The sequence below is a fragment of the Schistocerca americana genome, chromosome 6 (assembly GCF_021461395.2).
Source record: "Schistocerca americana isolate TAMUIC-IGC-003095 chromosome 6, iqSchAmer2.1, whole genome shotgun sequence".
In the NCBI taxonomy this organism is placed as follows: Eukaryota; Metazoa; Arthropoda; class Insecta; order Orthoptera; family Acrididae; genus Schistocerca; species Schistocerca americana.
Genome location: NC_060124.1, coordinates 33956618 through 33971049, shown reverse-complemented (window position 1 = coordinate 33971049; position 14432 = coordinate 33956618). Strand labels below are relative to the sequence as shown.

At 44.3% G+C, this 14432-nt stretch overlaps 1 pseudogene; it reads right to left on the bottom strand.

The window, feature by feature from the left end:
* Window positions 1-505: 505 nt before the first annotated feature.
* On the bottom strand, window positions 506-623 carry LOC124620565 (annotated as a pseudogene).
* Between the last annotated feature and the right edge of the window lie 13809 nt (window positions 624-14432).

Sequence of the window (14432 nt, the reverse complement as noted above, 5' to 3'; positions counted from 1 at the left end):
TCGTTTTCTTGACGCTATCTACTCCATTCGACTGCTCCTCCGTCTCTTGCTATTAAAGACAGAATTACAATGTCTTCGGCAAACCTCAAAGTTTTATTCCTTTTCTCTGAACTTTAATTTCCTTCCAAAATTTCTCGCTCGTATACTTTAATGGTTCTGAGAGAATGAAAGTGTATGGAGACAACGAAAAATGAAAATGCCTTTTGTTGCTGCATGCATCAGTGGGGTGCAAACATGGATAACAATAGAAAAATTTATGATGATGCATTTAAATGAATATATATACTAAAAACTAAATTCCGTCCGAATAGGCCTTGGAAGGCCCAACGTACCGACCGGCCGCCGTATCAACCTCGGCCCACAGGCGTCACTCGATGCGGATACGGAGGGGCATGTGGTCAGCACACCGCTCTCCCGGCCGTGTGTCAGTTTACGAAACCGGAGCCGCTACTTCTCAGTCAAGTAGCTCCTCAGTTTGCCTCACAAGGGCTGAGTGCACCCCGCTTGCCAACAGCGCTAGGCAGACCGGATAGTTACCCACCCAAGTGCTAGGCCAGCCCGACAGCGCTTAACTTCGGTGATCTGACGGGAACCGGTGTTACCACTGCGGCAAGACCGTTGGCAATATACTACATGAAGAAAAAATGAAGCACCCAGAAAACATTGTCGGATGTCAATGTAACTTTGTATACGTGCACACCATCGGCATATAAATAAACTGTTAATGCTGTAGTTCTCTGTGACGGTTGGAAAGGCAACTAGAGAGCATTAGTATTGTTCATGTTTAGTGCTCTTACTATAACTACTATATAAGGCGCGTGAGCAGCATCAGACACTGAGTGATCATCGTGAAGGATACGAAGATGCTGCTTACCCGTATGAAACAGCATACCAGCAATTGACATTTATCGGAAAGGGATACATTGTGGGTCCGCATTTAAGAGGCTTGTCAAATCTTGCAATTGCAATATCCGGGTTTGTGGGGTATTCGAATGTGACACTTTAGCCATGTTGAACTGCATGGCAGCGTGAGGGCAGGCACACTACAGTTGGAGCCACGAACGATGGCGATCGAGTTTAAGCTCGTTCTGCGCACCTACGGCCTTGGGAGAGCCAGTCCTGACTAAACTCTACCGTCTGCTGAGCAAGATGTATGAGACAGGCGAAATACCCTCAGACTTCAAGAAGAATATAATAATTCCAATCGCAAAGAAAGCAGGTGTTGACAGATGTGAAAACTACCGAACTAACAGTTTAATAAGTCACAGCTGCAAAATACTAACGCGAATTCTTTACAGACGAATGGAAAAACTGGTAGAAGCCGACCTCGGGGAAGATCAGTTTGGATTCCGTAGAAATGTTGGAACACGTGAGGCAATACGGACCCTACGACTTATCTTAGAAGAAAGATTAAGGAAAGGCAAACCTACGTTTCTAGCATTTGTAGACTTAGAGAAAGCTTTTGACAATGTTGATTGGAATACTCTCTTTGAAATTCTGAAGGTGGCAGGGGTAAAATACAGGGAGCGAAAGGCTATTTACAATTTGTACAGAAAGCAGGTGGCAGTTATAAGAGTCGAGGGTTATGAAAGGGACGCAGTGGTTGGGAAGGGAGTGAGACAGAGTTGTAGCCTCTCCCCGATGTTATTCAATCTCTATATTGAGCAAGCAGTAAAGGAAACAAAAGAAAAGTTCGGAGTAGGTATTAAAATCCATGGAGAAGATATAAAAACTTTGAGGTTCGCCGATGACATTGTAATTCTGTCAGAGACAGCAAAGGACTTGGAAGAGCAGTTGAACGGAATGCACAGTGTCTTGAAAGGAGGGTATAAGATGAACATCAACAAAAGCAAAACAAGGATAATGGAATGTAGTCGAATTAAGTCGGGTGATGCTGAGAGAATTAGATTAGGAAATGAGACAGTTAAAGTAGTAAAGGAGTTTTGCTATTTGGGGAGCAAAATAACTGACGATGGTCGAAGTAGAGAGGATATAAAATGTAGACTGGCAACGGCAAGGAAAGCGTTTCTGAAGAAGAAAAATTTGTTGACATCGAGTATAGATTCAAATGTCAGGAAGTCGTTTCTGAAAGTATTTGTATGGAAGTGAAACGTGGACGATAAATAGTTTGGACAAGAAGAGAATAGAAGCTGTCGAAATGTGCTGCTACAGAAGAATGCTGAAGATTACATGGGTAGATCACATAACTAATGAGGAGGTATTGAATAGAATTGGGGAGAAGAGGAGCTTGGGGCACAACTTGACTAGAAGAAGGGATAGGTTGGTAGGACATGTTCTGAGGCATCAAGGGTTCACCAATTTAGTATTGGAGGGCAGCGTGGAGGGTAAAAATCGAAGAGGGAGACCAAGAGATGAATACACTAAGCAGATTCAGAAGGATGTAGGCTGCAGTAGGTACAGGGAGATGAAGAAGCTTGCGCAGGATAGAGTAGCATGGAGAGCTGCAGCAAACCAGTCTCAGGACTGAAGACCACAACAACAACAACGTCACGCATACTCCGACAGCCAATGAACGTTCGGTAGTGTTCTGAGCGCTCTGCTCTGAATGCCGTAATTAATGCGAATATTAAACGTGATCGTAGCGAGTCGTTTAGTGAATTTCTACATCATTTTTTGCGAGTTGTCGCCGCTGATGGTAGTGGTAAGTGATAACTTCTGCATAAGCGAGCGAGAGACATAATTTGGAGAATATACGCTCGCTTCAAGCGGAAAGCACGCACATGTGCGTACCGCAGCTGTCGCTTGGAATCGTCAACAGTGCCATTCCCGTAGGTACCTCGACATGCGCGAACCGCCATCGTTCGTGGATCGGACTATAGTCGTCACGTTTCCGGTCGAACACCTCTGACCCCAGAATGGAGGATCGCCGTATTGTGCATCAAATACATCACAAGCCTTTCACATCTGAATCTGCCATTCGATAACAATCAATGGACCCCCTGTAGCACTCTGTCTCATCCTTCTCCATCGATAAGCAACATCCGGACCAGGGAATTGCCATCCCATGTGTAGGCTGCCATTACACCGTAACACTGAAAGGTCTCTGTTGGATTCCTTTCATGTTAATTTCTTACATCTGTTAATTCCTCTTCTAAATTTACTGTGCTGTTTCTGACTCTATCTGGGAGGAGACTGAGCAGTGGAACGTGTTACTTTTACACATAATCACGAACGATCTGTCACACTACTACACTTTAAAACACAGTTTATATGTAATTCATGTCACACAGTCTCATACGGAACCTACATCTGCTTTCTTTTATATACTGTATATGATAAGATACTGTCATCCCCCTTTCCTTCTGTGTGAAAGGATGAATGAGCAAATGTATTTCTAGTTGCATGCTTGATGGTAGCAGACAAGCCTGTCTGCTAGACAACGGTAAGACTATGTTGGTTTAGGAAGCTGCCTCTGGCCACTTCCATTTGTATCTGTGAAGCACCCTCGGTAGGGGCCCAGGCCAATTTTGTCGTGGCGAGCGCCTGAAGTGGTAAGATCTCCAGCTAAGTGCGTCTCTGCTAAGTCTGTAGGACAATGGATTTCCTAAGTTCAGCCTAACTGAAAATTTAATCACCTTTATTTCAGGTCGAGATCTAAAATATCTTATGTTCTTAAATTGCAATGCAGTGAAATTCGAGTGTGAAGTTCAGAATATCTTCCAGTAGTTGCTTTGTCACTACTTTGTGAGTAAAGTGGAACCACGTGTTGATGATATGTAACTCTAACTAAGATCATCAATCTTAAATGCGAATGTACTTGAGATTATAACGTCTCGTCTTGTCAATATTTTTCAATATAGCAACTTTTCTTTATGTTCAACCCACGTGGGGTGTACTGAGATCAGTACCACGTGCTTGTACAATTGTTTGACCCATCGGGTTAATAGTAAGACGATAGTAACCAGTTTGAGGTTTTTCTTTTGTAAATTGCGTTTCGATGTAATTTATTTTAATTACCAAAATTACTGTGGAGTTACACTCTTTGTGTAAACCAAGTTGACCACGTGAAGCATGTGGTGTAATTATCAAAGTAGCCCTCAGCTATTCTTTTTGGGAACATTTCACAGAGAGTTAGTATGAATTTAGAATACGAGTGTGTGGTAATTTCATGACGGACAGGATTGCGCTACAAACGTAACTTCTTTGGGTGAAAATTGAATCGGTTGGTTGTGGTTAATTTCCTCTTGCATATGTTTCAACGTTCTTCGTGTGTTACTTTATGAATGCAGTGTTGCATGCAGTCCCCCAATCTTGGCTCCATATTTGATGTGTTCCGTAAGATTACAAACTCACATTTTCACAATCCTAAATAAGGCACCAGTTTAGTTATGAATCAAGTTTAATATGCTGAAATTTTAATGGAACAATGATCAATGTTAAAATAAATGTTCAAATATAAACTGATTTTCAAAATATCCACGGGTGTGCTGCCGGTCTATAGTGTCCAACGGGCACAATATTTCGGCGATCATACATGTCGCCATCATCAGGTGAACTGACGGACTGAGCTCCTGTGAACGTGCCGGCACGGAGATCCGTACGCTATGGCTGCTCAGAGGGAACTGGGTTCGGTCGCGGCTGCGGCCGATTTAAATACCCACCGCCCGCGGCGCGCTCCCTGCGCCGTCCGCGCCCCGCGCCACGTTCGCGCGGTGGAACAGATTGCGACGGCGTCTGAGATGACGTCGGTGTGATTGCTTTGTCCGCCGTGGTCGTCACAACTATACGCTTGCTCGATTTACTCTTGATTAACCCGATCGCTGGTTCCCAAGCCTTGCTAAGATTATAGCCACAGTCACGGTTTATGAGGTCGTCATTGGTGCGAATTTCGATGGCCTCTCTAACAACGCTGTCCCAGTATCTCGACGTCTGTACCAGAATCCTCGTGCGGTCATACTCCATGGCGTGATTTTCCGACAAACAATGTTCAGCGACCGCCGACTTGCTCGGATACATAAATCGAGTGTGCCTCTGGTGTTCACGGCATCGATCCTCGACTGTACGCATCGTCTGACCAATATACGACTTGCCACATTGACACGGAATCTGGTACACGCCGGCCTTCCTCAAACCGAGGTCATCTTTGGCGCTCCCCACCAGTGCACGAGTTTTATTTGGAGGACAAAACACAGTTCCGACGGATCTCCTTGCCGGCACGTTCACAGGAGCTCAGTCCGTCAGTTCACCTGATGATGGCGACATGTATGATCGCCGAAATATTGTGCCCGTTGGACACTATAGACCGGCAGCATACCCGTGGATATTTTGATTATCAAATACGCCGGGAGAAACTCAAGAATCACATAAACTCATTTATTTCTTTTTATTTAAATTCTCTTTATATATATATATATATATATATATATATATATATATATATATATGTTCAAATATATACTGATTTTCAAAATATCCATGGGTATGCTGCCGGTCTATATAAATATACATATATATATCACCGGTTGTCGTAAGATGACTATTAATAGATTATAATTAATGTTAGTCCGGTTGGGAATTTGGTAAGCTAGACTGGATACCTGGTGAAACGGTTGCTCAGTAATACAAAGTTAACTTCCCCAGATAGCTCACAGCTTTTAACCCGCTTTTATTGTCGTGAATATCAGCACCGCTTTCACAATAAATTAATGCATCAACATGACAACACAAACGGCTGCTTTTGAAATGAAGTCGTGACCAAGAAGCACAAACTGCTGACGAATAGAATCGCATTGTGTTCCGCAATGGGTAGCGGTTCTGCATTACCCCGGATAACGACCATCGGCGAATATGGCGGCGACCTGGCAAGGGATCCAATCTTCCAACGTTTTGGGCCGGCGCAACAGTATGACTTCTGGCGTTATAGTCTGCGAAGCTATTGTGTATTACTTCTGTTCACAGCTAGTGGTGATCCTGTAGGGACTCTGCCGATACAACAGTGTCCCGGACACTGTCATGTGATGCCTGTCATGCGGCTGTATCACGGTGCCATTTTTCAACAGGACAGTACTAGTCCACATACGGGACTGTGTAATGTTAAGCTACTCCCGTAACCAACAAGATCTCTAGCTCTGTCTGTTGTGGCGTAGATTAACAGCCACGCCACTCGGAAGTAGCCGAAAGGGACGCGTTGACTCACGCAGGCTAGAGATAGGTCTGAAACAGGATACGTAATGAATGCTATAAAGAAAAGTACGTAGCTGCTGGAATACTTAACTTTAATCCATCCTTGTTGTACATCGCTATTGACGATACAATTGAGACTCTGTTGATTCAGGCAATAAACTACTAATGGCGCCTTGCTAGGTCGTAGCCATTGACTTAGCTGAAGGCTATTCTAACTATCTGCTCTGCAAATGAGCGAGGCTTCGTCAGTGTGCATCGCTAGCTAAGTCGTCCGTACAACTGGGGCGAGTGCTAGTAAGTCTCTCGAGACCTGCCGTGTGGTGGCGCTCGGTCTGCGATCACTAACAGTGGCGACACGCGGGTCCGACATGTACTAATGGACCGCGGCCGATTTAAAGCTACCACCTAGCAAGTGTGGTGTCTGGCGGTGACACCGCACTGTCTCCTATAGTACATATGTGGGAGCAACATGGAAGTGAACTGTGTCTCAGAGCCAGTATCCACGACACCGAGGACCACTCACAACATCCATGTCAGAGGAGGTGCAGTCTCATACTGATAAGCGGTCTCACATCGCCAAGATCTTTACAAAATTGACTCGACTTTGTAATCACTGAAATTATGGTGTCGTCTGAAGAGTGGGTTCCAAAGCAAGGCTGACACCTCGCAACGAAACCACGGAACAGTATAATCACTGTATGCTGCACCAATGAATGAACAACGCTGGCGGTGCCATACCTCCTAGCCGGCCGCTGGTGGCCGAACGGTTCTAGGCGCTTCAGTCTGGAACCGCGCGACCGCTACGGTCGCAGGTCCGAATCCTGCCTCGGGCATGGATGTGTGTGATGTCCTTAGGTTAGTTAGGTTTAACTAGTTCTAAGTTCTAGGGGACTGATGACCTGAGATATTAAGACCCATAGTGCTCAGAGCCATTTTTTGAACCATACCTCCTACACCATTGCCACGCCACAATAACAGCTCCTCTACTGATGGCTGAGCAGAGCAATGCCAGCTCCAGTTTCCAGCATACCAGAGTATTAAACGTCTAGGAAGAACTTTATGTGAACATTATATCATTTGTTCTTCAAGTGTGGAGTCTTGTGAAATTGTTTGTATCAAGTGATACTTTAACATTCAGAGACAGTTGTAAATACTCTGAACATTTCTGCGGAAATGAATTCTACAAAGTTAAGTAAATCTTAATATCTCTGTAGTAATAAAGTGAACTAATATTTTACATGTTATAGTTTCGCTGACTCTCCTTCCGGAACGAACCAAAGAACCCACCGCTGTGCCGGCGAGTTTATTTTCGTATGGCACAGCAGAAATAACATCACAGTCTTCCAGTCCGAAAAGTTTCCTTTCATTTCCTCCTCCCCTTCTGGGAGCTTAGTTGTTTTTGACAGGAAGTGTATATTTAAAACCAGTCATCTGAGTAATTAAAAATTATTACTGCTGACAAGCAGCTAACCGGAATTGCGGGGTGATGGGAAAGGGGGAAAAGTGTCTTTGTCTGCTCCTAATAGATTTCCCCTCTAGTGCTCCTTCCGGCACCTAGGTAATTAACGCTTGATGCCGTAGCATGGGTCCCTCTAACCTGACACTTTTTCTGGTACTGCCCTTTCACACACTCCTTCCCTCAGCTACTAGATTTGGTACACCACTGGCTCACTGAAAGTGCAGTAGCATGAAAAAAAAAAAAAAAAGGAAAAAATGGTTAGGATTTCATGGCAACCGCACAAAAGTGGAATGACGCCATTTACATTGTATATAGAGAGGAAACATCAAAAAATGGTTCAAATGGCTCTAAGCACTATGGGACTTAACTTCTGGGGTCATCAGTCCCCTACAACTTAGAACTACTTAAACCTAACTAACCTAAGGACAACACACACATCCATGCCCGAGGCAGGATTCGAACCTGCGACCGTAGCGGTCTCGCAGTTCCGAGAAAACATCACATCACGGGTTTGTCATACAGAAATCACATTTAAATGATTTCTTGCATCCCAGATATGCTCAAAAGTGTTTACGTCTGGGGAGTCTGGTGGCCAGCGGAAGAGTTTACACTCAGTGTTGCTGGAGCTACTCTATAGCAATTCTGGACGTATGGGATGTCGCATTATCCAAGTCTTTCGGAATGCACAATGCACACAAATGGATGCAGGTGATCAGACAGGATGCTTACGTACGTGTCATCTGTCAGAGTCGTACGAGGTGCATTCAAGTTCTAAGACATCCGATTTTTTTTCTCTGGACTGGAAAGAGATAGAAACATGCGCATTGTTATAAAATGAGGCCGCGTTCATTGTCAATACATCCCAGAGATGGCAGCACCGTACGGCAGATGGAATTTTACCGCCAGCGGCGAGAATGAGAACTGTTTTAAATACTTAAAATGGCGACGTTTTCCTTACTTGAACAGCGTGCAATCATTCGCTTTCTGAATTTGTGTGGTGTGAAACCAATTGAAATTCATCAACAGTTGAAGGAGACATGTGGTAATGGAGTTATGGATGTGTCGAAAGTGCTTTTGTGGGTGTGACAGTTTAATGAAGGGAGAACATCGTGTGACAACAAACCGAAACAACCTCAGGCTCGCACAAGCCGGTCTGACGACATGATCGAGAAAGTGGAGAGAATTGTTTTGGGGGATCGCCGAATGACTGTTGAACAGATCGCCTCCAGAGTTGGCATTTCTGTGGGTTCTGTGCTCACAATCCTGCATGACGACCTGAAAATGCGAAAAGTGTCATCCAGGTGGGTGCCACGAATGCTGACGGACGACCACATGGCTGCCCGTGTGGCATGTTGCCAAGCAATGTTGACGCGCAACGACAGCATGAATGGGACTTTCTTTTCATCGGTTGCGACAATGGATGAGACGTGGATGCCATTTTTCAATCCAGAAACAAAGAAAGACACTCTCAGTGGCCGCACATTCACCAGCTGTGCTGCTATTGCCTCAGCGATTCTCCAGTGGTCAAAACAGACTCCTAAAGAAGCCTTCGCCGCTGCCATGGAATCATGGCGTCAGCGTTGTGAAAAATGTGTACCTCTGCAGGGCGATTACGTCGAGAGGTAACGCCAGTTTCATCGATTTCGGGTGAGTACTTAATTAGAAAAAAAATCGGAGGCCTTAGAACTTGAATGCACCTCGTATGTTGTTGTTCAGGTGTACCGTATCACTCCAACTGCACACGCCCCACAACATTACAGTGCCTCTACCAGCTTCAACAGTCTCCTGCTAACATGCAGGGTCCATTGACTCATGAAGTTGACTCCATATCTGTACACGTCCGTCCACTCGATGCAATTTGAAACGAGACTCGTCCGACCAAGCAATATGTTTCCAGGCATCAACAGTCCAATGTCGGTGTTCTCGGGCGCAGGCGAGGCGTACACTTTGTATCGCGCAGTCATCAAGGATACAGGAGTGGGCCTTCGGCTCCGAAAACCCAAACCGATGACGTTTCGTTGAACGCTTCGCACGCTGACACTGTTAATGGCCCATCATTGAAATCTGTAGCAATTGTCGGAGGATTGCACTTCTGTCACGTTGAGCGATTTTCTTTCGTCGTCGTTGCTCCCGTTCTTGCAGGATCTTTTCCGGCTGCAGCGAAGTCGGAGAGTTGATGTTTTACCGGTTTCCTTATATCTACGGTACACTCGTGGCATGGTCGTACGGGAAAATTCCCACTTCATTGCTGCCTCGGAGATGCTGTGACCCATCGCTCGTGTGCCGACTATAACACCACTTCAAACTCACTTAAATCTTGAAAACCTGCCATTGTAGCAGCAGTAACCCATCTAACAACTGCGCCAGACACTTGTTGTCTGATATAGGCGTTGCCGACCGCAGTGCCGTGTTCTGCCTGTCTACGTGTCTCTGTATTTGAATACGCATGTCTATACCAGTTTCTTTGGCGCTTCAGTGTATTTGAAGTGGAGCAGACAACGTACTAGCTGCCGGCACAAGAACAGCGACGAGTCCTGATGTAAGCAAGAACCAAACGTGCAGCGCTGCTATTGAAAAGGACACTCGCGGTACTGGACAAAAACCCAGGAAGCATCACAGCATACTTGCAGGAGAGATTCAGACCTGCATCAGAGGAAGCGCCGGTAGGCACCAGCCGCATCCCGTATAAATTGCAGCGTGTCAAACAGCTCTGCCTCAGCTACCACCGTAGCTAATCTCAGCCACAGAACAGCAAAGAAAATATACTGAGCCCCGAGGGGGAAGCCCAAGAGGGAAAAAAACTGAAACTTAGTTTCGTGGATAGAATTGGCCACATGTATGGGAAAACATCTCCGAAAGCGTGATACGAAAACACGACAAAGAGACCTGACATGGCATAGTAAGTAGAACAATCCCGACAAACCAAACACTGGCAGAAATAAAAGTGACACCAACAGACAAATGTGAACCCTGCGAAAGTGAGGACACCTTAGAAAATGCTTCACGAGCCAAAGCAGCCGCTAAATAATGAGAGAAATGTAATATAGTGGTGGCATACATATACAGAACGGACCAAGGAGCGTCACAACGACAGAGCTGTCTTATCTCCGAACACAAAACCATTTTCTCGACCAAAGCAGATGGCAACTTTATGGATGCTCGCAGTGACGGGCACGGGATCATTGCCAAGAAACAAACGGACCTCCTGGACTTCCTGATGGACCTCCGGGAAGAAAATAAGAGGCGCCAGCAGCACAGGAGGTATCAAGAAGTCTTCCAGAACTTTCTCCGGATATCCCTGGAGACATACATCAACAACGCCACAACGCCCTCTCCGGCGGCACACGACCATCAACACCAGCGACGCCGTGCCCTAGTACATCCACTCAACAAAAACAAGATAAAAAGGTGCAGTGAAAGTGTTAAGTTCTCTCTCTCTCTTACTTCATAACACAATACTCGTATGTACGAGGGCAGTTCAATAAGTAATGCAACACATTTTTTTTCTCGGCCAATTTTGGTTGAAAAAACCGGAAATTTCTTGTGGAATATTTTCAAACATTCCCGCTTCGTCTCGTATAGTTTCATTGACTTCCGACAGGTGGCAGCGCTGTACGGAGCTGTTAAAATTGCGTCTGCAACGGATGTGCGTTGCAAACAACGGACAGTGATCGAGTTTCTTTTGGCGGAAAACCAGGGCATCTCAGATATTCATAGGCGCTTGCAGAATGTCTACGGTGATCTGGCAGTGGACAAAAGCACGGTGAGTCGTTGGGCAAAGCGTGTGTCATCATCGCCGCAAGGTCAAGCAAGACTGTCTGATCTCCCGCGTGCGGGCCGGCCGTGCACAGCTGTGACTCCTGCAATGGCGGAGCGTGCGAACACACTCGTTCGAGATGATCGACGGATCACCGTCAAACAACTCAGTGCTCAACTTGACATCTCTGTTGGTAGTGCTGTCACAATTGTTCACCAGTTGGGATATTCAAAGGTTTGTTCCCGCTGGGTCCCTCGTTGTCTAACCGAACACCATAAAGAGCAAAGGAGAACCATCTGTGCGGAATTGCTTGCTCGTCATGTGGCTGAGGGTGACAATTTCTTGTCAAAGATTGTTACAGGCGATGAAACATGGGTTCATCACTTCGAACCTGAAACAAAACGGCAATCGATGGAGTGGCGCCACACCCACTCCTCTACCAAGAAAAAGTTTAAAGCCATACCCTCAGCCGGTAAAGTCATGGTTACAGTCTTCTGGGACGCTGAAGGGGTTATTCTGTTCTATGTCCTTCCCCATGGTCAAACGATCAACTATGAAGTGTATTGTGCTACTCTTCATAAATTGAAGAAACGACTTCAGCGTGTTCGTAGGCACAAAAATCTGAACGAACTTCTCCTTCTTCAGGACAACGCAAGACCTCACACAAGTCTTCGCACCCGAGAGGAGCTCACAAAACTTCAGTGGACTGTTCTTCCTCATGCACCCTACAGCCCCGATCTCGCACCGTCGGATTTCCATATGTTTGGCCCAATGAAGGACGCAATCCGTGGGATGCACTACGCGGATGTTGAAGAAGTTATTGATGCAGTACGACGTTGGCTCCGACATCGACCAGTGGAATGGTACCGTGCAGGCATACAGGTCCTCATTTCAAGGTGGCATAAGGCCGTAGCATTGAATGGAGATTACGTTGAAAAATAGTGTTGTGTAGCTAAAAGAATGGGGAATAACCTGGTGTATTTCAATGCTGAATAAAACAACTCCTGTTTCAGAAAAAAAATGTGTTGCATTACTTATTGAACTGCCCTCGTACATTGTAAAAGTGATCCACCAGTGTTCTTTTTCATATCAGTGTAAAAGTGTTACTATGTAAAGCATACCGCCGTTTAATCAAGTGTGTACCAATCAAGTCCAATATGTCAACATTTTACCAAGGCCAATAGTGTATAAATTTTTGTGGTTCCCCCCCTTTTCTCTTTGTTTATTATTATGTGTTATTTATACTGTCTGTGTCAAATTCATTTCACGAAGATACTCACTACTGTGTAAGAAATCCAACATCGTTTATGTACTGTGCTGCTTTTCAAAGCAAATTGTTAAACTGAATCATATCTCCTCATCCCCTTTTTTTTAACTGTTATATTTCGTTGTCTTGTTTTTACATTTTTACATTATGTGAAAAAGAAAATGATAGTTTATATTCATATCAGACAGCTTCATTCCTTTTTGTGCAGGCAATAGCAAATCACACCATGTCCTCAAAATTGAACTGTATCACTCTCACTTACGGTGTTTTGTGTTGAAATTCATGTAATTTCCTTTAGATGTTCACAATGCATTTTGTATCAAATGTAAACAACTGAAAAAAAATTGATTACTGCCTGTCATGTCATCGCTGTTTTCTTTGTTTTTGCAACTGTACGAAAACGGCTACGAAACTGGAACTGAAAATATGGACAATATGAAATCCTGAATAATACAAAGTGATTCACAAACGAAATCATATTAAGAGAAAAATGGCAGCAATTTGCAACTTTGCAACTTTGAAAAATTACGAAATAGTACTTTTTCGTATCATTGGAACTGTAATTTTGGTATAAATAATAAGAATATATATTCTTTTTAAAAAAGTTTCGAATACTGATTGTAACTTCATGGTAAAGGATATCTTTAAATTGTATGCGCATTTCGGAAGGATTCCGCATACAGACTAAAGTACTCGTCACTAATTGACCTCGGTTATTTAATTAATACCGATCTAACCGATCACCAGTACCAACAGGCGTACGGCTGATTGTACGTGGCACAAGGAGCGAGAAACCGTCTCAGTGCAGAAAAACGATTTCAACAAGTTTAGTCATTCTTTCACAGCACAGTATACTACAACTGCGTCAGGGAAGATATTCCCCTACGTTTTTTGTGTATTCGAAATTCATTCGGGAAATGTTGTTAGATTGCTCAAAAAACAGCTGAGGAATCAACTCAATTGAAAAAATGTATTTGTGACCTGCATGAAATCAGGGAAGTTCACGATAGTGATGTACGAAGATTTTTTAAAAATCTGTCCCTGTTCTGTACATGGGACAATACAAATTTCATTAAATTTTACATTCGTGGGGAGAGCATACTGATCAGACGCTTTACAATCGAATTCCAAATGAAAGAAAAGCATGCACCTGCACAGTAAAAATTATTCCAACCAATTGTAATCTACTAAGCCATCTCAGTAATTTTTATTTTCATAAGCAACTCAAATTTTTCAGGAGAAAAGTAGTAAATGTCCCAGACTTGCTATTGAGTAATAATGAAATCGGTACGAGGCAACATTTCATACATAATTCCGTCTTTGATTTTGCATCAATTTAGTGCATCTGCTTTCAGAGCGTGTTTCGTAGCCAGCCGCTGTGGCCGAGCGGTTCTAGGCGCTTCAGTCCGGAACCGCGCTGCTGCTACGGTCGCAGGTTCGAATCCTGCCTCGTGCACGGATGTGTGTAATGTCCTTAGGTTAGTTAGGTTTAAGTAGTTCTAAGCTTAGGGGACTGATGACCTCAGATGTTAAGTCCCATGGTGCTTAGCGCCATTTGAACCAGTTTCGTGTTTCGTATCGAAGTCGATAGAAGAAAGATAATCTTTTTGGCTATTTCCTGGCATAGTTTCTGAAACATCCGTGGGCCTGAAGGGCAGTAGGTTTCATTAAGTGTACGTGCCGCTCTACGAATTTGTGTTTCGGTTGTTTCTCCAACAAACGACATCCGTAATTCTGCTCTAGCACAGCAAGTAACGTGAGCGATAGCGAATCAGACGATTCAGTAGTCTTTTCTGCAACAAACG